The sequence below is a fragment of the Vigna unguiculata genome, chromosome 4 (genome assembly GCF_037176805.1).
Source record: "Vigna unguiculata cultivar grain cowpea cultivar isolate G323 ecotype 2 chromosome 4, ASM3717680v1, whole genome shotgun sequence".
NCBI lineage: Eukaryota > Viridiplantae > Streptophyta > Magnoliopsida > Fabales > Fabaceae > Vigna > Vigna unguiculata.
In genome coordinates, this window is record NC_140795.1 from 28892034 (window position 1) to 28916801 (window position 24768).

At 28.6% G+C, this 24768-nt stretch overlaps 2 pseudogenes; one reads left to right on the forward strand and one right to left on the reverse strand.

The window, feature by feature from the left end:
* Nucleotides 1-468: 468 nt before the first annotated feature.
* On the forward strand, nucleotides 469-2188 carry LOC146886976 (uncharacterized; annotated as a pseudogene).
* Nucleotides 2189-7435: 5247 nt separating this feature from the next.
* On the reverse strand, nucleotides 7436-10774 carry LOC146886977 (uncharacterized; annotated as a pseudogene).
* Between the last annotated feature and the right edge of the window lie 13994 nt (nucleotides 10775-24768).

Here is a 24768-nt window from a genome sequence, read left to right on the forward strand (position 1 = left end):
AGACAAAAGAAGAAAGAAAAGAGTGGAGTGAAACACTTGAAGACTTTTAAAGTTTGTGCAAATTTGTGATTGTATTTATTTGAGTTGTATTTGTTCAAGTTTTCTTTCTTGTATCTCTTTGGACTAATTAAGTGTCTTGGGGGAGCATTAGGTGTTCTCTCATCTCTTAATTAGAACCTTCTTAAATAGTAAAAGCGCTTGTAGACGATGAGTGTCTCTTGCAATATCAAGCCTCACCAAAGTAGGCCGCATAGTTAGACTCCAAATCTTTTTGTTTTTGTTGCTTAATTGTTAGTGTGTGTCTAATTCTATTTTATAAGTTTTGTGCAATATTCTTTGAATTACTTTGGCAAGGAAAGACTTGGTAAGTAAGCAATCCAAGTGATTCACCTCTCTTTCCTGGAAGATAATTCAAGAAGTTTGCTCTTTACTTCTTCTTTATAATTTCTTAGTTAGCTTTTAGTAATCATGGCTAGTCAATCCTCCTTACATAATGCAAGTGATTATGAGGATTCAATTCATAGTTTAAAACATGTTTCTCAACAACTCAAATCACTTGAACTATGGAGACAACAAGAGGCAATTTACAAGGTGAAAGATCAATTGGAAAGAGATGGCCAAATTGCTCTCTTGGAGGAACAAATCAAAGCTTTAAAGAAAGGAGATGAGAAAATCCAAAATAAGCTAAAAAGTAGGAGTAATTCTAGCAAAGGGTCTAGAAGTGGAGCTTCAATATATGGGGAAGAGGAAGGATTAAGATTAGGAGAATATTATCAACAACCTTCCCACATTAGGAGACAAAGAAAAGACCCTACTCCTAGAGAAGTTAAAGTAGACTTGCCTCACTTTCAGGGCAAGGATGATGTTGAAGCTTATTTGGATTGAGAGATGAAGGTCGAGCAACTCTTTGCTTGCCATCAAGTTAGTGAAGAAAGGAAAGTGCCTCTTGCTACCCTAAGCTTTCAAGGGTATGCTATGTATTGGTGGACTTCTATAGTCCAAGAGAGGCTAAGAAGTAATGGACCTTCAATTGAATATTGGAATGATCTTAAGTCAGCCCTTAGGAGGAGACACATTCCCTCCTACTACAATAGGGAGCTCATGAACAAGCTCCAAAGACTCCAACAAAGAAATATGTCTGTGGAAGAATATAGACAAAAAATGGAGTTACTAATGATGAGGGCGGGAATAATTAAGGAAGAGCCCATTACCATTTCTAGATTCTTAAATGGCTTAAACCTTGATATAAGAGATAGAGTTTAGCTTCTACCTTACCAAGTTTTGAATGATTTGGTGCAAATATGCATTAAGGTAGAACAACAAAATTTGAGAAAATCTTTTTCAAAAAGAAATCAAGCTCAAACTAACTCTTATGTTAAGAAAGATTTTAAGAAAGAAGAGAAGAAGGAGGAGCCTCCTAGGAATCTAGGAAAAGGTAAAGAGGGGAGTGCATCATCACACACTCGCACAAGTGAAATTAAATGTTTCAAATGTCTTGGTAAAGGTCACATAGCATCTCAATGCCCCACCAAAAAGACCATGATTCTTAGGGGTGTTGATAGATATAACAACCAGGATGAAAATGAAAGTGAGAGTGGAAATGAGGAATCCAACGAGTCTAATATAGAAGATGCTCACCCTTGTGATGGGGACCTTTTAATGGTTAGAAGGATCCTCAACAATCAACCTAGTCCACAAGCACTTTCACAAAGAGAGAACATATTTCACACAAGGTGTAAAATTTTGGAAAACACTTGTTCTCTAATTGTGGATAGTGGCTCGTGTTGTAACTGCTGCAGTACTAGGATTATTGACATGCTGTCTTTGACTGTCTTACCTCATCCCAAAACCTTACAAACTTCATTGGCTTAATGAAGATGGGGAATTAGCAGTCAATCATCAAGTAAAGGTCAAGTTTTCCATAGGGAAATATGAAGATAGTATGCTATGTGATGTAATACCTATGGAAGCTTGTCATATCTTATTGGGGAGACCTTGGCAATTTGATAAGAAAACCATGCACAATGGTCTCACCAACGAGATTACCTTTACTCACAAGGCTAAAAAGTTTGTTCTTCATCCTCTTTTGCCATCACAAGTGGCTGAGGATCAACTTCAAATGAAGAACAAAAGAGAAAAAGAGAAAGATGAGCACAAAAAAAAAGTCCTCAAAAAGTCCAAAAGCTAAATAAAGATAGATTTCCTAAGAAAAGGAAGTCTAAACTTAGCCCTCGAGGTGATGGTCCCTTTAAAGTGCTGAAAAGAGTCAATGATAATGCATATAGGCTAGAGTTGCCTGAGGAATATGATGTACATGCCACCTTTAATGTTGCTGACTTAATACCTTTTACAGGTGGTACAGATGATGAGGTAGAAATTTCATATTTGAGGACAAATCCTTCTCAAGAGGGAGGGAATGATGAGATGCCTCTAACCAAGGGACCCACAACAAGGGCAATGGCTAGGAAGATACAAGAGGAATGGGCCTCCAATGCACATACAAGGCCCAAGATGAACTTTACATGGGCCAAGGAAGATGTGAAGACCTACCCTAAAACTCTTTGTTTGTAAATATTAGAATACGGTTTATTTTTGGGCCATGTATTTTAGGCTTTATAGAATAAGGTTTTTCTTTGGGCCATGTATTGGGCCTTGGAGGGTTTTTGGGCTTTGAAGAGAATTGGACCAAAGAAGAGTTGGGCTTGAAATTGGCCCAACAAGAGGGAGAGCGCATTTGTGAGAGGATATAGATCCTTCTTGCTCCAAGCTTGGTCACCAAGCTTCTCTTATGCGCCTAGAAGCCAGTTCCATGTGACTTGCTTAGGTGGCAAGTCACACTTGCCTCATGCTCTCTTTTTAGCTCCAAATACCACATTCTAGATCCTTTTTCTCTCCCTTTTTCTAGAGCACTTGGCTCTCATTTTCTATTATAAATAGAGAGCTCAGGACCCTTGTATTTTCATTCATGAATATAGTAGAGAAACTATGTTGAGATGACTCCAGACTCCTCTCTTTTTGTGAATCAACTTAGGCTAGAGTTCTCCTTCTTGGTTTCCTCTAGCCCCCTTCCTTGAGTGTTGGCCCAACCTCACTTGAGAGGTTCTCCAAACACCATTGTCACACCACTTCTCCTCTAATCTTCTAACTTCCGCACCTTCATCCTTCTCCATGGAAGCTTCATCAATTCTGCATGGCTTCTCCTTGGCTTTCTTACTCTTGAAGATGGAATCATCATGGTGCCTCATGTAAGGGTGTAATTCTGCGAAGGCCTCGTGGTGACGCCTCACTGCTAGGACATAATTCCACTGTCTTGTGGTGGTGCCTCATTTTACGTATCCGGATAGTCAAGTCTTGGGGTCTTAAATGATTTGGTAATCTATGTGTGAATGTCTATTATTTATGTCTGACTTTGAAATTGCATGTTGACTGTTATGATATAAGATTCCTTTACATTAGCTTATCCTTTTGCTTGCGTGTATGTTGTGTGTGGCTTTCTCTATTGCGATGATCATCAATCTTATTGATGTGAGCAGATGTGAGAATCCCTAACAGTGGTAATGATAGTAGAGACGCCACAACTTGATGGTTGGACGGGTTTGGGGCTCACTATGGAGCCTACAGATGAAGGAGACCTAATAATTTATGATTCCCTTGTCTTGGACAAGACCTTGTACTACCTTTAGAACTTTTGCACTTTGTTTTACGCAGTGTGGTGCCCTTCTCTTTTGTTATGGATATGTTTGGTGCACTGTGTAACTTTATATCCCAAACTTCGTACTCTCTGAATATTCATGTATGCGACTGATAATGCTGTCGTCAAGCGATCAAATTAATAATACTTATCTATAACAACTTCAGTATTGTTAAGAAAGTAGTCAACAAAATAGAAAGGGTAAAGTAACCCTAAGTCGTCTCCCAACAAACACGGTATTGATTTTTAACAAATTAGTTCTTATAAAACTATACAAATGAGTTAGTCAAATAAAATAAAAAATATAGGGGATTAAGATAAACAAAGATAGAAATAAAATTTAAAAGATAAAAAGAAATAAAAACAATAGTAAAGAAAATAGATTGATTCTATTGCTTTTTCAAAATAGATTCATCATCGGTTATCTAAAGATTATTGCTCAATTAATTATTGTTGTATATTTACAAATTAATCAATGTAAAGTCTCAATTAATTTGTTGGCGTTCTCACTTTTAACCAAAGTACAGTCTCAATTAAAAGTGAGAACTTTTAGATTATCCACAGTAAATTCAACCAAAGTACAGTCTCAATCAAATTTTACTATGCCTAATCATGTCTATTCTTTTGTCTCCTCACCAAATAAAAAGCTTAATTAATCAAAGTAAAGTCTCAATTAATTGTAGTTAGAGTAAATACCTTTAACCAAAGTAAAGTCTCAATTATTGGTAAAAACTCATTTAATCATATGAAAGTTTCTAAATAAAATCAAAGTAAAGTCTCAATTAAATTTAAAAACCCTTGACTCATATGATCAATATGCATATAGATTTAAAATCATTACTTTTTATGTGATTCAAAGATAAAAGACATAGATGAATGAAAACCTCAACAATAATAAAAAGAACAAAGAAATTAATTGATCTAACCTCAAAATGCAATTAAGAAATTACAATGGAATCAACCCAAGAATGTTTAGAACTCCATGAATGCAAAATAAAGAGAGAAGAATAGAAAGAGAAAGGAAATGAAATTAGGCACCCCTAAGGGTTCCAAAACTCCGAAGTCCCGAACTTGTTTTTCTGCTTCTCCCTTGGTCTCTTTATATAGGAATTGGACTGGGCTTTTTTGTTGATAAAATCTCTTTTAAAATAAAGATAAAGATAAATATTTAAAAATATTTGGAGAGATATAGACTATTTGACAAATATAATTGGTTGATAATATCAATATCTAATATAATTAAATTAATTAATTAATTAAAGATATATGATAAATTATCACCAATTAGTATTTGTATTAATTTTCCAAATCAACCCTTTGCAATCTCCTTAAATTATCTTCTAAATAATCCAATATCTTCAAGATATATTTGTTTGTTGTGGAACTAAAAAGATTCAAGAAGATCTTGTCATATTTAAAAAGATTTGGTAGTTATTATCTTTTAATATTTTATGATATAATTAAATAAGATAATTATTTAAAAATATCAAATAAAATATCTAAAGATATATTTTTCCCAAATTATCTTCTATCATAAAGATAAAGAAAACTGCAAGGTCCAATTTTTTTTGTTCCTCTCTTCTTGGTTTAGCCAAACTTCTTCTATTTTTCAAGCTTTTCTTGTTGTCTTCATGCAATGCTTGGCTTGGATTTTTGTGCTTTTGATAATTTCTTATTCTTGGATTTATCTTTAAGGTGTCATGAAGCTTTAATCAATTTATTTTCACACCTCCATGAGCTCAACTTAGCTGTAGCTGCACTAACACACCTCAAAATATCCAAAGAACATTTATGGAACTAAAAAGCTAATTTTAACATGTTTTTGTATCTCATGCTCAATAAACCCAATTATAGGAAATCCCAATTAAATCAATCTTTAAGCACACAAATTCAATTAAATACCCAGAATTAAACAATAAATGAGGGCAAAAATACGCACTCATCAGCGACATTTTGTTAAATTGGTTTTATCTATTTAATTGGGACGTTACAATAAATGTCTTTAACATTCTCAAATATATAAAATTCAACAATTCAAATATATAAAATTCAACAATTTCTTCAATTACTTTCGTTTCTTCAATTGCTGCAAAATGAATAGGTAGGGTCTGATGTTTTTTTTTCTTCTTTATTTTCTAAAGTTGATACAGTTTCTTTAATTATTATTATTCACTTTTGCTTATTAATGTTCTGTCTTCAACTAAGTTGCAAAGGAAGAAGCTCAATTCTAAGACATTATTTTGGCTATTCGTAATGTAGTAGTATGAATTCTTTTTCTAACAAATACCATATTTTTCTCATTGAAAACCGTATTTTTTCTGAACTAGTGAATGAAGTAATTTAATAAGTATTGTTTTTACATCCTAACTGTTTATAATAAAAAATTGAATGTGCAAATTAGGATTATTTCCTCCTATAAAGTAATCTTCCATATGCATCACTTTGATTATATTTACTGTAAATTTGAAAAAAAAATATTAGACAAGTTTATGAATACATTGATTGGATGAGTATAGCAAAATATATTTTACGAGTTTGTCGATACACTAATTAGAGGACTGTAACAATATACATTAGACGAGTCTGTTCATAAACATATTAGACGAGTCTATTAATATACATTAGACTACTCCATCGATTATCTAATTAGACAAGTCTTGTGATACACATTTAGATAAGTCTATCAACATAATGAGTGTGTTAATACACTAAAGTATAACAACACATATTAAACAAGTTTATCGATAGATTGATTAGACAAATCTGTTTATGAAGTTAATTAAGAAGATTTTCAAAAGTATGAAAAATGTTGACTATTAGGATTAAAAACAAAAACACACACACCAAAGACTTTTTGGTGGATTTAAATTAACCTCTTTTTTACTTAAAATAAGATGCTAGTGGATATCAATAAGGGTGATGATCATGATAACTCAAAAATTTGAAGATTGCAAGAATAATTTATTTTTTATGAAAATAAGATAATATATCATAAAAAACGTAACATATAATATATAAAAATATAATAAATAAAACAAAAGTTTGTGGCAAAAGATTGGTTTTCAAAATCTGGAACACGTTACTCGTCGTAGGTAGCCATTCTGGCATAGTGATAGGGGCGAGCTTCTTTTGGGATATTAAAAAATAAAAGAAAATGATATATGATAAAAGAAAATTTTATTAAATTGAACACATGTTATTTATTTATATATATATATATATATAATATTTTTAATGAATTTTTTCAAATAGAAAAACAACTACTTAAAGCTTTTGATTATATGCCAGTTGTATTAGTGTTGATTTTGAGTGAGTATTTACTAAAGTTTTATATGAAATCATAAAAAGAATTGTTTTTAAAGTTGTCACTCCAACTTAATAGGTCTCTTGGATGCATGGGAAACTTGGATAAATGTGTCATTAGATGGTTTGTAATTTGTCAGGAAACATTGCACAAGGAAGGTTTTCATTTTAGTTCACAAAAGATTATATGAGATGGCTTGTAAGTCCGCACAAAATTGCACAAGTATATGCAGTTGTCACAAAAAATTACACGATAAGTATATATAGTTTTGTTTACAAAAAATTGCACAAGAAGGTTGGTTTGCAATTTTTTTCACAAAGAAGTTTATGAAACTTTTCATTTTTTTCAAAAAAAATTGCATGTTAAGCGGTAATACTTTTTCTTGACTATTCATAGATGCAGACATTGAGGTGTTAAACCACTTGCAATCAATGGGAACCTTGTTCTCGGGTAACTTTGTCCCAAGAAAATACCAAGTCATTGAGGTGTGAGACAATCTCGTGTTTCACAATTCTTTTCAGAATTTCCCAAGAAAATAACTTTTACAAGACATTGAGGTGTAATCAATTGAAATGAGAGAATCTCCTAAGAAAATACAATTTCCCAAGAAAATACACGAGATTATAAACCCACTTGCAATCAATGGGAACCTTGTTCTCGGGTAACTTTGTCAAATACCAAGTCTTGTTTGCTTGGAGAGCTTCTAATTCTGTTTTCATGACAGCTATCCATTCTGGGTATTTGCAAGCTTCCTTAAAATTTCTCGGCTTAGTGTGGGATGAGATAGCCATAGTAAAACGCAAATGTGTGTTAGATAATAATTTGTAGGACAAAACAGAAGAAATGAGATATTTAGTTTTACCTTTCAAATTTATCTGAGTGGAGTTGTTAATGGTGTGATGGTAGTCATTCAGAAAGTTTGCAGGCTTTCTGATTCTGCTAGATCGTCTTAGGCAATCAGCATTGGTATCTTCATTTTGAGTGGTCTCATCATTGTTATTTTGAAGAGGTTCATTAGTACTGCAAAATTGTTGATTCTGCAAAGATCTCTCACTATTGTGTCAATTCATATTAGTGTTGCAGTGATCAGTCTCGATTCGTTCAATCTGGACTCTACTATCATTGTTGTATTTGGTTGGCTCAATCAAGAAATTGAATTCATTATCCGTGACAGGGCTCTCGTGATTAGAGAAGGAACTACCAATGTTGCTATAAGGAAAAACATTCTCATAGAAGATAACATTTCTATTAACAAATATTTCTCGATTAACCATATCAAGAAGCACATAACCCTTTACTCCATTTTTATAACCAAGGAAAACACATTTCCTGGATCTAGGATCAAGTTTTGTTCTATTATTTTCTAGAGTAGAGGCATAACACATAGATCCAAACGTTTTAAGGTTCATGTAAGTAGGAGGAGTATCATGCAATAACTCATAAGGGGATTTAGCATTTAGAGAAACCGAAGGCAACCTATTTATTATGTGTATGGCATGAGATATAGCATAACACCAGTAAAGCTTAGGTAAGCCAGACTGAAACATTAAACTATGAGTAACCTTCAATATGTGTTGGTGTTTCCTTTCCACCACAGAATTCTGCTGTGGAGTCTCCACACAAGTTCTTTGGTGCAAAATTCCAAACTTATCATACAACTCATCATATTCAAATTCTTTCCCATTATCAGTCCTAATGATTTTGACAACATAGGGAAACTGATTTTTAACATATACAATGAAATTTAAAAGCAGCGATATAGTTTCACTCTTAGATTTCATAAGATATATCCATGTATGCCTAGTATGATCATCAACAATTGTAAGAAAGAATCTATGGCCATGAACAAAAGTAATAGAAAAGGGGCCCTAAATATCAACATGAATAAGGCTAAAAGCAGTGGCAGTTGAGGAATTACTCAATTGATAAGGAAGCTTGCGTTGTTTAGCAAAATGACAAACATCACAAATGTGCTTAGAATCAGCACGAATATATGGAAATTTTTTACACAATATGTTAAGAATCCTATTTGAAGGGTGGCCTAGTCTAAAATGCCACATATCTAAATCAAGTTCTTTATATTGCAAAACATTATTTACAAAGACTTGATTATAATCGCAAGAAAAATGTTGCAAGTAGTATAGGTCCTTATTTAGCTCAGCACGTCCAATCATCTTGGAAGTACCCCTGTCCTGGATATGACAACTCTTGTAAGAAAATATTAGTTCACAATCCAAATCCCCAATTAAACGTTGCACGGAGATGGGATTAAAGGAAAACTCAGGTATGTATAAAACATTAAAAAGCATTAAATGCTCAATGAATTTAGCAGTGCCCGCATGAGTAGCTAAACCATGAGAATTGTTAGGCATTTTTATGCAAACTGGTTTAATCTTGTAGAATGAAATAAATTGTGACTTATCAAAAGTGACATGGTCTATAGCACCAGTGTCAAGAATCCAGGAAAATTTACCTGATTGTAATTCTTCCTTTGTAATCTGTCCGGTGTGGCTCCGAATCTGATTGAAATTATGACCAGAACTTTCCTACAAAAGGCTTAATAGCTTTTGCACCTGTTCGTGAGTGAAGGGATTTCCATCTTGTTTAGAATCCTGATAAGTCTCAGATTCTGGATTGTTTTGGCTAGAAGTCTTTGTGCTTAGATTGCATACTTGATCATTCCTTCTATCAGAATTGGTGGTATTTCCAGACAAATCTTGCTTTTTGTACCAAGGAAGATACCTGTGTTTGGAGTAGCATTCATCCACCGTTTGATTAGGTTTGTGACAGTAGGTGCAGTGTTTCCTTGAGCAACAAAGCGACCTCTTCCTCTTCCATGATTCCTCCAGCTACTTCCTCGTCCTTGAGACTTAGAATTGATTTGTTTTTCTTGATTCAATTATTTTGTCTCTCTGCAGAGTTGATAGAAGCTTTGGTATCTTGGAAGACAGTACCCATTAACTGTCTTTCTTGCTGTATAACGAGAGAAAACATTCGATTTATACCAGGAAGGGGTTCGATTAGTAGCACCTGAGTTTTGATCGTATTGTAAGTTTCGTTCAATCCTTTGAGAAAGCACATCACGTATTCAATTTCTCTGTATTTGGCAATAATCTTGGACAAGGCGCAGGTACAAGGAGTGTCACAAACGCAATCGGGTATAGGCCTCAAGAACTCTAATTCCTCCCAAAGGATCTTCAAATCCGTGTAGAATGGGTTACAGTTCATTCTCCTTGTTTAACAGAATGAATCTCTTGCAACAGACCAGAGATCTGAAAATAATCTCCTTTAGAGAAACGTTCCTTTAAATCTTCCCAAAGAATCTTCGCAACATCGATGTAAACAATGCTCTCGGCGATCTGCAGAGAAAGAGCGCGAGTTATCCAAGACAAAATCATCATATTGCATCGTTCCCAGGCCTCGTAGGTTGGATCATCCCGTTCAGGAATCTTGATACTTCCGTCAACGAACTTCAATTTATTTTTTGAAAGAAGGGCACGACGCATATTTCTGCTCTATGAATGGTAATTGGTTTCACTAAGTGGAGGTGATACAAGAATCATTCCTGGATTTTCACCAGGATGCAAATAATAAGGACCGGATGGATTATTGACAATATCCACAATTTGAGATCTAGGAGAGATTCAGATGTGGTGGTAGAGGACGTCATGGGAGAAGAATCAAGAAACCGAAAGGAGATAACGAACCAGCACAAACGAGGGAAAAATGAGAGACAACGAAAGCAAAGGCATTACCATCATATACCATGTAGAATATGATATTCCATATAACCAAGATCAATAAATATATATATATATATATATATATATATATATATATAAGGGTAAAACCGTAAAACATAATAAACCAAAACAAAATAAAGACATTAGTTACAACAGTATTTAGTTACAACAAAAGGAAAGAAAACTCTTCTTTAAATTTATTTTGCATGACAATATGAAAACATGTGTCTCACTTTGTAGCATAACCTATTGTGGAAATTCCTCTTGCCAAGATGACTTTACCCTAAATCAAACATGCTTATACAGAAATCACATGTAAATGAAGAATGACCTCACAACGTTTTTGCAATTTTTGAAAAAACGAAGTAAATATAAATTTATCTAAATCCTTTCAAATTTGTTTCTTTCTTTTCAGGCCAAAACAAACAATAGTTACAAGGGATAATTTCTCCCATAACACTTATTAATTAATAGTTTAAACTTTTTTTTAACAAAATCACTAATAAAATGGACTCAATTACCATTTGAAGAATCAATAATTGCAAAACCTTATAATTTAATATTTTTTTTAATAGGAAATATCTTTTTTTATAGTGGATACTAAGTGAATTAGAATTTTTCACTATTTTTTTCAGGAAAATATATTTATTTTCATTTTATCTTCATTATTATTTTAATTGATATTTTAAATATTTTTAAAGTTCTCTTTTAGTATATTAACTCGTTGTTTTTAATACTTTTGTATTACATTTTGACTTCAACAAATTAATGGATATAGGTTTTGAAAAATTGGTATATAAAAACTAAGCTCAAAATATTTAATTGAGAAGGTCACACCACGTATTAAAAAAATAATAAGAATGTTACATATAAAAAGACATAAAAATTAAGCAAATTTATTTTTTTAATTAAACACTCTTAATACAAGAGAAAATTATATTTATTTTATTGTTTGTTAGCTATAACATTTTGTAGTTTTCAAAACAAAATTGGATTTATTTTCGATTGTTAGATTGAACTTTACTCTTCTTCTGCGATGAAGTATATTTTTCGTGTCACAAATTCATATATTTTGTTCACATTCTCTTATTTAAACAAACGAAAGAAAGTGAAAAGTATAAAACGATGGATATAAAAACAATAACAAAAAAGAACAATCCTGTATTTTATGATTTCAAATCTTTGGAAAGGCATATTTAAAATTTAACTTTAATATCTTCAAAATATTTAAAATCACGAGTTTTACTTTCTATCTCTTTGTATTTATTTACATTACTTATTTAAACCTATTATAAATAGAGAAATTACACTATAAGTTTCATATTGTTTTACTATAAAGTGTATATACGTGCACTGTTAAACAAATCTTAATATGAAAAAGGATTTTAAAATAAAAAATAATTGTTCATAAAAAAATATATAAAAAAATAATAAATAAAACAAAAACATGATCAGTTTCTAAAGATTGGGGTACTACTGTGTTTGAAAGCTATTTTTTTTTTAATGTCCTAATTCTTCTTTACATTTTTTGTGCATGTGTTTAACCTCCATTTTCTCTGTGACGCAATATTAGTATTTATACACTAAATACTAAATTATAGAAAAATAAAGGTTGCGACACATTATATTAATTTTATAATATTTTTTATTTACTATTTTTCTAGTTGAGAAAATTTAACATTAAATTTATTGTGTTATATTTAATTTTTATAATTTTAGAGTGGTGTTATTAAATATTGTTTCTATAGAAAAGTAACATTTGGTTGAAATATATGTCAACAAATATTTTCATATATTTTTTTAGTTGAGAAAATTTAACATTAAATTTATTAAGTGTTATCTTGAATTTTTATAAGTTTATGGTGTTGTTAAATACCGTTTCTGGAGAAAAGTAACATTTGGATGAAATATATGCCAACAAATATTTTCATATAATAATTTATGTAATTTAAATTTGTCAAGTCAATTAGACATTACTATTATTTTTTGTGTATGATTTAACCTTAAATTTTTATATTCTTAGGAGTTAAATGAGATTTTATAATTTTTACTCACGATAAAGGTTACAATTTCAAAAGTTATGGATGAATATAATTCTTTACTGATTGAATTGCACATAATACCGTTGGCTTTTATTGATCAGATAAAAGTGAGTAATTGGGTACACTTTTCTCATTATCCTTCTTAATTCTTAATTAAAGATTTTATTTCATTTTAACAACTCATTAATAAAAGATTTACTTGCCATTTGAAAAAATTTATATAAGCGTATAATTTTATAATTCAATAATATTTTTATTAAAAATATATGTTTTAAATTACTACTAAATGAAGTATAATTTTTACAACTTTTCTCTCTAAAAGGTATTTATTTACATTTCTTCTTTATTTTTGTGTTAATTATTTTAATTAATATTTTAAATTTTTTAATTTTTTTTTACGGATATTAACTTATTGCTTTTCATGAAAATCGATGTGATTTTAATACTTCTATAATACATTCTGTTGAAGAGGAGTAAAAAAATTGTATATATAAAGAACTAAAAAATATAGATTTAATTCAAAAGGTTATTTTAATAATGTTATTGTGTATTTAAAAAATCATTTTGGAGATGAGTAACATTTGAGTCAAATATGTGAACAAATAATCATGTATGTAATTTAAATTCGAAAAGTCAATTAGGTTTTATTTTCACTTTTTGGGTATGGTTTAACCATTATTGTTTATATTTGTAGGAGCTAAATGGAACTTAAAAATAACATTTTTCTTTATATTCTACTCAAAATTAAGGTGTCCAAAAGTTATGTCATTCTTAATTATATCAATTATGCATATTAATGTTTTATTTTTCTTTCTAAAGTTTAAAATGATTGTTTTATATCCAAATGTTTGTCCATGTACATGTAAATGTAAATGATGATAATTTTTTATATTCTATAGTATCTGTTAGTTTTTTATTTATTTGTGTTTTGAATTGATATTGTATTGTATCCATTGTTTGTTTTGAAAAAGGATTTATATTTAAAGAAAAAAGAGTAATAGATGTGTAGCAAACAATAAATAAAGTAAAAAATGACTTGATTTGAATTAAATTTAGCAAATATATATAGTAAAATAATTTAATTTGTTAAATTTTTAGTATAATTTTTTAGAAAAACAAAATTAAATAATAAACTGATTGTAAATGAAATTCTTTGAAAAAAATGAAGTAAAAAATCAAATATATAATAAAATTTTGAAAAGAAATAAAGTTGATTTAGTTCAACATTTTAAGTTTTTCTTTTAACGGAATATATTTTTAAGATTACAAATTCATATATTTCATTTACAGTCTTATCTTATTTAAATACTGTAATGAAAACAAGTAAAAAGTATATAAAGATAGATAAAAAAAATAATAGAAAAAAATAACAATTCTGTGTTTTATAATTTCAAATTTTTGAAAATTAATATTTAAAATTTAACTTAAATGTTTTCAAAATAGTTTTATTCTCAATCCATTTATATTTATATTATAAATTAGAAAATGAGCTCATCCTATTTTTTACTTTTACTAGAATGTTCATATATGTACATAGTTAAGCATATTTTAATATTTAAAGGATTTTAAAAATAAGTTCTTAAAATATAGATTATATTTTTAATTATGTTAGAATCTATCTATTTTATGAGTCTTAATATTTAAAATAATTTTAATTAAAATATTTAAAGTCTTAATATTTTTAATAATATTTAAAGGATTGGCTTTATTTTGAATTCCTTCTCCAAAAAATCTGTCAAATTCTATGGCGTCGGTACTATAGACACAAGTTTTAAAAAATTTAATTTAAATTTATTTTATTAAAAGTGGATTTTGGATTTTGAACTTGATCCAAATATTTGGATCTGGATTTAAACTTAATCCAAATATTTGGATCTAGATTTTAAAAAAATTCAATCTATTTTTTCTGAAAAAATTGATTTGGATCGAAAATCTAATCCAATTATTTGGATCCAAAATGGATGTGGATTGGATCATTAAAAATCCAATCCATGATCACCCCTAGTTTTTAGATTGGATAATAAGTGAATTAGAATTTTTAAATTTCTCTTCTAGTATATTAACTCGTTGTTTTTATAAAAATTAATATGACTTGAATACTTTTGTATTACATTTTGACTTCAACATATTAATGGATATAGAAGTTGAAAAATTGGTACATAAAAATTAACTAAGATAAAAATATTTAATTGAGAAGGTTACATCAATATTAAAAAAATAAAAATGTTACATAAGACATAAAAATTAAGCAAATTTATTTTTTTAATTAAAAACATTCTTAATACAAGAGAAAATTATATTTGTTTTAGAAAGAATTGTATATTTGGTGAGCATAAATCAAGAACCTCTTTAACAAATTATAGAATAATCAAGTTCATTACACAAATCATCGTTTACTAATCGGTCCAACCATATATATATAATTTATAATATCTTATTTCTAAAATAGATTACTTAAACAAAATTTTGAAAGTTAGAGTATAAAAGTTTTCTTATATCTAGTCACTCGTCTATCTTTCTATGTATCAATTTTTTTTTATATTTATCTTATCGTATTTATTTATTTATTTAAAGATTTTGATTTTTATATTTTTAAATAAAAAAATATCTAATCTTGTCCAAATCTAATTAAGATTTAAATTTTAAAAATCCAAAAAATTATTCGATCCAAATCCAACTAAATGAATTGGGTTTGAAATATAAAATATAATATAGGTTTAAATTTGGAATAAATGTATTTAATCCACTTAAAACAATATGGATTTGTGTGGTTTAAATTTTTAAGTGTTTTTCATTAAAATCTTTTATTTTTTTCTTTATTCATTCAATTTAAACTTTCATACACTTATGATTTTATTGTGTCAATTCTTTTAAGCGACTAACAAATTATTAGATGAAAATTATACAATATTATTTAAACCTTTGAATTCCTTGAAACTGTGTTGTATTATTTCTTTTTTATACAAAAACAAAATATTTAAAATTTTCATTCTTTTAATCCTTAAGTTTTAAAATATTAGTTCTGTGAATTCAATATGTTACAACTTCATTTGTATCTATTTAAAATATAATCCTATAAAAAAATCTTTGGAATGGGATTGAAATGTTCAATTTCTGAAAAGTATTTATCCTATCAAATTTTATTAAATTTATATTTCTTTTAAAATCTTAAAATTATTTATTTCTTAAATGAGTAAAATAACATAAAATTTACTTACATCTTTTTAAATTATATAATATTAAATTTGTTTATATATATATATATATATATATATATATTAAATTTAAAATATTGCAGTTTAAAATTATATAAGATTAGATTTTCTTATTTCTATAAAAAACAATTATATGTAGTCTCCTCTTCTATCTTTTTATTTATATATATATATATATATATATATATATATATATATATATATATATATATATATATTTTGTTTAATCCAGTCATTTATCTTTGTATATATTTCTTTTATATATCCAATTTATTTGTTTATTTATCTTATTTATATATTTAATCTATTTGTATTTCTATCAATCTATTTACTACTATAAATAAATATAAAAGAGACAAATTAATGTAAATTTTTAATTAAAAATATGTCAGAATCTTCCATCTCTTCTCAATTTTCTTTCATTTAATTTAAACTTTCATATTCTAATATTGTAATGTGTAATTTCATTATTTTTGGTCAAAATAATTTCAGTAGTTTTAAATCAATATAATTTTAATGAAATTTAAAATATCTTTTTATATACTTTTTTTATATATTTTTGTATTCTCAAAAGATTATCTTTTCAAAATTATATATATATCAACAAAATTTAAAAATTGAAATTATTTTGATATATTCAAATTTTCCAATAATCACCTATCATTTCAAACTGTGTTTTAAAAATAAATTTACTTATTATCATTTTCAAAACGATCTAATATATTATCAATCTATTTGTTTGTGATTGATAAATATTTTATTTTCTAAACTAAACTTAATCATCTCCATTATTTGACAACTAAATTTAAATGTCACAATTAGGGATGTCAAAAACATTCATACTCTTGCATATCTGCGGATAAAATCCGCAACAGGTAGGAAATGAATATTAAAAATGGATACCCGCAAATACAGGAATTTTTGATACTCGCATGTTAACGGGACGAGTACGGATATCATAGTATTTGTACCTGTGGATATCTATACTCGCTAAACTTTAATTCACAAAAATACCCTCATATATATATATATATATATATATTAGTAAAAAATATTCTGACCTAATTCTTTCTAATCTGTACATCTTGTCTTGTCTTCCGTATTCATTCTTCTAGCTTCAAGTATTGGTACATTTGTCGGTACACCCCTTGACATTCTGCTCTTTCCTTCCTTTCAAATTGGGTATATATATCAAACCCTATATATACAATGAGGTTTATGACATGCTTGTTTTTGGGTTTTAGTTGAATTAACAAACCTTTGTACAAGGTAGGATAGGCCTAGTATGGAAATGTTTAGAGTGTGCTAATATCTATATTAACCTTCTTATTATCACAATGGTGAATAATAAATATATTTACCAACAATATTCTCATTACCTTTTCTATAGAATAGTCAATGATTTTACAATGTGGTAGCTTGAATTTATGCAAGAGGAGAATATTTATATATTTACAAGGAGAAAAAAGTTCTCTTTAAATTTATTTTGCATGACAATATGGAGACATGTGTTTAATTTCTAGCATAAACTATTGTGAAAATTCTTCTTGTCACGTTAAATAATTCTCTCATAACACTTTTAGTTAATGACAAATTCGCTAATAAAATGGACCCGGTTATTATTTGAAGAATCAATAAATATAGAATCTTATAGTTCAATAATTTTTTAATATGAAATATATGCTTTTAGATTGGATACTAAGTGAATTAGAATTTTTAAATATCTCTTTAAGTATATATTAACTTGTTGTTTTTATAAAAATTAATATGACTTGAATACTTTTGTATTACATTTTGACTTCAACATATTAATGGATATAGAAGTTGAAAAATTGGTATATAAAATTACATTAGTTAAAAAAAAAATAACCGAGAAAAATAAAAATGTGGCAAATTTATTTTTTTCAGTTAAAAATATTCTTAATACACGAGAAAATTATATTTGTTCTAGTTTTCCTAGTAACTATAATATTTTGCAGTTTCAACACAAAAATGGTCTTTGATTCTATTTTCGAATGTAATAAATTATCTGAGATTAAATTTTATTTATTTTCGATTGTTAGATGGAATTTAACTCTTCTTCTGTAAGGAAGTATATTTTTCATACCACAAATTCATATATTTCATTCACATTCTCTTATTTAAATAAATGAAAAAGTTAAAAGTATACAAAAATAATAGACAAAAATAACCAAAAATAACGATATCGTGTTTTATGATTTCAAATCTTTGGAATATCATATTTAAATTTAACTCTTCAAAATATTGGAAATCACAACTTTTACTCTATCCATTTGTATTTATTTCCATTACTTATTTAGATCTATTGTAAATAGAAAAATTACATTATAAGTTTCGTATTTTTTTTACTAGAATGACAATATATGTGAACAGTTCAACAAATTCCAATATGTAAAAAATTTAAAGAAAAAGGTAGTTGTTCGTAAACTTTCTTTACGAATAGTAAAATATTATAATATAAAAAACTAAAAGAATGAAAATAAAATAATATAAGAATATAAATCTTAATTTTAAAATTCAACACTAACATAAAATATATAAAAGAATAATAAATAGAAAAAAAAAAACATGTCACATGATCGGTTTTTAAAGTCTATGGTATGCAAGGCAGACATTGCATTTGTAATGTCCCATTTAATAAATAAACTTATGTAAATGACACGTCACATAATATAATATTACGAGCAAAGGTTCGGAAAATAGAATCACTCCTTAAAGATATCCAAGAATTTATAAAAGGAAATCCTGAGGCACGCCATGATGCCAATACAAGACAAGGTATAAAATCCAACAGTGATCAAATTAAGATTAAAAGACAAGTCAATACATGGGGCATAGCCCAAAAAAAAGCCCAAAAGTGGAAACCAGCCCAGGCGGGCTACGTAGCAGAGTCACCATTCCTCTGTTGACCACGAGGGTTTCTCACATTTGCTCACATCAATAAATTGATGATCATCGCAAAATGGAGAAAACCACACACAAGAACACAAACAAGCAGAAGGGTAAGTTAGAGCAGAAAATAGTTTATCATACAGTCATATACATCTCCATAATCTAAAATGCAAATATCACCCAATCATGTTATGACTTGCACACAATACACTAAGACTCGAGACACGACTCATCCGTATACATATAATTAGTCGGATTTAGCGGATGCTTGCACTTGTGGTGGATATCCCTGCTCTACCGAGCTAAGTGTTACAATGTCTCAACCCCCCCACACAAGATTAGCCCTTAATAGGTTTCAGGCCTCCTGCTACTCTCACCACAAGTGTCAGTCCACTTTATGTGAGACTAACTGACTCTTTAGAGTGTCAAGATGCAGCCTTACCATATCCTTACTAAATTATATAGATGTGGCACCACCATGAACTCCCACTAACAGGGGTCATGGAATTACGTCCCGACCAACTGAGGCACCACCATGAAGTTTCACCTAGAGACTCATGGAATTACGTCCTAACCAATGAGGCACCACCACGACACCGTCTTGGAATTATGCCCTAACCATACCAACATCATGTTCCAATTATCAACAATAACATTCAGTCTCATACAAATCTCGTGTCACTTTTATAATCAACCATTCCATATTCAGTTCATGCCAAAATCATGTTAACTCAACATCTCAACCCAGACAACCAGATCTCACATGCATGTTCATATACTTCATACTCAAAATAGGGTATTCCAAGCCAAGCATACAATTAACAACCAAAGGCATGGAAAGAACAGTCATGGAGCAAAACCCCAGACCAGTCTCGCTCAAGCTACAGGTTCTCGCTTAGGCGAGACTGCCAACAGAGAACCCCTGCAAGACCCACGAGTTCTCGCTTAGGCGAGCCCTCCTCGCTTGAGCGAGGCCACCCCTCGCCCAAAGGTGAGGTTCCTCGCCTAGGCTACATTGCAGCAACGTTCCTCCAACCCTACAAAACCCTATTATAAACACAAAAATATGCCTAGAGAGGAGAAGTATAAGATGGGGAATGACTTACGTGGAGCAAGAAAATGGGGTTGAACAAGCTTGGAGATGACGGAGGTCTAAACCCTAGCAGAGAGTTGCGATTGATCTAGGAGGGAATAAGGAAAATTGTTTCTACAAAGTGAATGGAATGCGAGTGTTAGGGCATATTAGGGTCTTTGGCTCCCTTTGGACCAGCCCTAGGCCCAACTGAGTTGGGGCAACCCCTTGAATTTAGGGTATAATAATAATAAAGAAATTAGTGGGCCTTACATTCCCCCCAACAAGAAAAAAATTTTGACCTCAAAAATGAAGACTTACCAGGAAAACAAATGGAGATGTGACTTCCTCATATCCTCCTCTAACTCCTAAGTAGAGTAGAGTCACTTGTCCTTTTATCCCAGATGACTTTGACAAGACGAACTGACATTGTTAGGGTTTTTTGTATTGGCAATAATAACGGTGCATTGTTAGGGTTTTTTGTAAAGCTAAAATCAGAAAATAAGATTTGTGTTGGTAGGTATTGGCAATAATAATGGTGCATTGGTGCATTGCTTTAAGATAGAGGAGGAGTATGTTTTGTTCTTTTTAAGATAAGAGAGAGTAGTAAGAGAGAGAAGAAGAACAACAAAGAGACAATGTTCTTCTTCAATGTAACTTATGTATACTAAATTCAGCATTGGTGCATTACCTTATTAATAGTTCTGTCATAAATTCAGCATATTCAAGTATGTATTTAGAAAGAATTCTATATTTGGTGTCAATTAGTCTGTTGTTCTTGAAGTGTGTACGAGACAATACTACCCTCTTCTTGGTAGGGTATGCTAAAAGACTGAATCTCAAACAAAAATGTATATGATGACTATTTATGTTATTTCTTTATTTAAAATTGATTAATGAGGGTATTAATTTTATATCCTTACCAGCAGAAATCAGGAACCTCTCAACAAATTACAGAATAATTAAGTTCATCACACAAACCATCGTTTACTAAAAAGTCCAACCAATCACACATCATTCATCAATTAATAACAATTTACCATATATTTGATATTGACAAATAATATAATTTATTGATTAAGGTTAATCGATAATAATTATATAATAAAATTATATAAATATAACTTTAAGTCCTATATTTATAAGAGGATTTATTTGTGTTGTTTATTTCAACACAATTTGTGCACTTTTAAGAATTTAGATAAACTCAACCCTCTTTTTATATATATATATATATATATATATATATATATTTATTTATTTATTGATTAGGTTTGTAATTATAGGTAGTAACAGGATTTTTGTACATTCTCGGTAAATTGCACTAGTTCCAAGGATTCCTGAGAATCTTCGGTAATTTCTTGACTACGCTAGCTTTTCTAGAAAAGAGAGAATTGTGGTTAAAACCATTAGTGGGGTGATATCTCTAAAAATACAAAAAAAAAAAAACTCCAACTAAAAATAATAATTTTTATAGTAGTAGTATAAATATTTGAAATAACTTGTAAACATGTCTATAAACGATTTTTCTTCTGGTTCTTATTATAAATTATAATGCAACACTTTATTATTATTTTGTTTTAATAATAGAATAATTTATGCGTTAATATTTACATTGTAAACATATATTTTATAACTATTTTGGTATTGATGAAATAAATTTCAGTATAAACATTTTTGAAAAAATAAAATGAAGATGAATTAAACTTATAAAAAAAGTTAAAGTTCTTTTGTATAATTAGTTATTTGCGAAGTTAGAGAAGATTTCTATAAAAATTAACATGGTTTACTCGATAAAATGTTGAAAAGTTTCATATAGTCTAACTCAAGCCTTGGAGTAGAACTTATTCCAAATTTATTGGTTGCTAATTTATTTTAAGATGAAATTTTGCAAGGTGACTAGAAAGTCTCTCACTTAGCCCTTATTAAAATGCAACTTATATATATATATATATATATATATATATATATATATATATATATAATTTATAATATCTTATTTTTAAAATAGATTACTTAAACAAAATTTTGAAAGCTAGAAAGTAGAGTATAAAAGTTTCCTTATATTATATCTAGTCACTAACCTATATTTCTATGTATCAAATTTATTTATTTATTTTTATATTTATTTAAAAACTTTGATTTTAAATTTTTAAATCAAAAAATATCTAATTCAATCCAAATCCAATTAATTGAATTAAGATTTAGATTTTTAAAATCCAAAAAATTATTCAATTCAAATCTAACAATTGGGTTTGAAATATAAAAAAATAATATGGGTTTGAATTTGGGATAGATCTATTTAATCGATGGATTTGAGTTGTATGGATTGCATCTCAAACTTTGATTTTTTTAAGTGTTTCTTATACAAGATAACAGGTTCTTTGCGAATCTACAAAAGGTATATTAAAATCTTTTATTTTTTTTATTCATTCAAATTAAACTTTCATATTCTTAAGATTTTATTGTGAATTCTTTTAAGCGACAAACAAATTAATTAATGAAAATCGTAAAATATTATTTAAAACTTTGAATTCCTTGAAATTGTGTTGTGTTATTTCTTTTTTATACAAAACAAAATATTTAAAATTTTCATCCTTTTAATCCTAAAGTTTTAAAATATTAGTTATGTGAATTCAATAAGTAACACTTTTTTCTTTATATTTGGACAATAATATGTTACAACTTCATTTCTATCTATTTAAAATATAATTCTATAACAAAAATCTTTGGAATGGGGTTGAAATGTTGAATTTTTGAAAAGTATTTATCCTATCAAATTTTAATAAATTTATATTTCTTTTAAAATTTTAAAATTATTTATTTCTTAAATGAGTAAAATAAAATAAAATTCACTTAAATCTTTTTAAATTATATAATATTAGATTTGTTTATATATATATATATATATATATATATTAATTTCCATATATCTTATTTATTAGATTAAATTTCCTTATTTTTATAAAATTTCCTTTATGTGTAATTCACTCTCTATATTTTTATATATTTCTCTTATATATCATATATTTATAAATATATATATATATATATATATATATTATATTACATTTAAAATATTGCACTTTAAAATTATGTAAGACTAGATTTTCTTATTTTTATAAAAAATAATTGTATGTATTTATATATATATATATATATATATATATATATATATATATATATATATATATATATATATATATTTAAACCAGGCATTTATCTTTCTATATCATTTTTCTATATATCCAATTTATTTTTTTATTTATCTTATTTATGTCTTTAATCAATTTATATTTCTATCCATCTATTTACTACTTTAAATAAGTATAAAAGAGACAAATTAATGTAAATCTTCAATTAAAATTATGTCAGAATCTTCGATCTTCTCTCAATTTTCTTTCCTTTAATTTAAACTTTCATATTCTAATATTTTAATGTGTGATTTCATTATTTTTTGGTCAAAATAATTTCAATAATTTTAACTCAATATATTTTTAATGAAATTTAAAACATCTTTTTATATATTTTTTTATATATTTTTGTATTCCTAAAAAGCTGATCTTTTCATAATTATATATATATATATATATATATATATATATATATATATATATATATATATATTAATGAAATTTAAAAATTGAAATTATTTTGATATATTTAAATTTTCCAATAATCACCTGGAAAGTAAAAGTTAAATATTATAAGTTGTTTTTCTCTATTTATTTTTAAAATTGTGTGAACCAATTTTTTTTGGAAGCCGTTAAAAAAAGTAAACATAAGTTTAATGTTAATACTATTATATTTCAAATTTCATTTCAAACCGTGTTTCAAAAATAAATTTACTTCTTATCATTTTCAAAATGATCTAATATGTTCCTGCAGAACAAATAAGATAAGTTAGGCACAAGCGTCACCTTACCAAGTAGTCTGCTTTCTCTTTGGTTGGCCTCTCTCTGATCGACACATGTCAGCTTGAACCTAGGAGGGGTTACCTGCAGAAGAATCTTCGAAGCTCAAGTAAGTCAAAGTTCTCCGAGAGTCAAATCAGTGATTAATGAATGCGTACCTTTAAATGATGGGGTCCACGTGTATTTATAGAGCATTAATGACGTTTGACCATCCCATGGGTTGGGGCTTGACTTGGGCTCTAGGTAGGGCTTGTGAGTGGGCCAGGGCCCTAACCTAGGCCCTTAAGGTTTATTGGACGCGGACGTTCCCATTATTTTGAGTTCATTAGAGTGGCCGACCTAGGTTCTAAACTTACCGGATATGCTGGAGTAGTCGGTCTAGGACGGCTATTTGTCTTGACGGCTTATGCTGGTGTAAGTTGTCCCTTTAGATGTTTAGTTTAGGTCAAGACTGGTATAAGTTAGGCTAAGTCGGCCTAGGCCGGATACTTGGCTGCCTTGATATGCACATTGATGAAGGATTGACCCCAACCAAGGATGGAGGCACATGCTTAAGAAGACTAAGCATGTTTAGAAAGGAAGTTCACTAATCCTTCATCCCTTTCATTTATGTTTGTTATTTTTGATTCCCTAAGTTAACTTAGTTGAATAAGCTTTAGTTGACTTGTTGACCTTTGACTAGGTTTGACTTGTTGACTATAGTTGACTTGACTTAAACCAACATGCCAATCTATGTTTATTTGCTTTGTAGGTTAATTAGGAGTAAGAAAACAATGCTAGGTGGCACATGGTGATTGTGGAGCATAAATGATGTGGAGGAGAGAGTAAAGCAAAGGCGTAAAGCATAAAGAAAAGGCATAAAGCAAGTGTACCT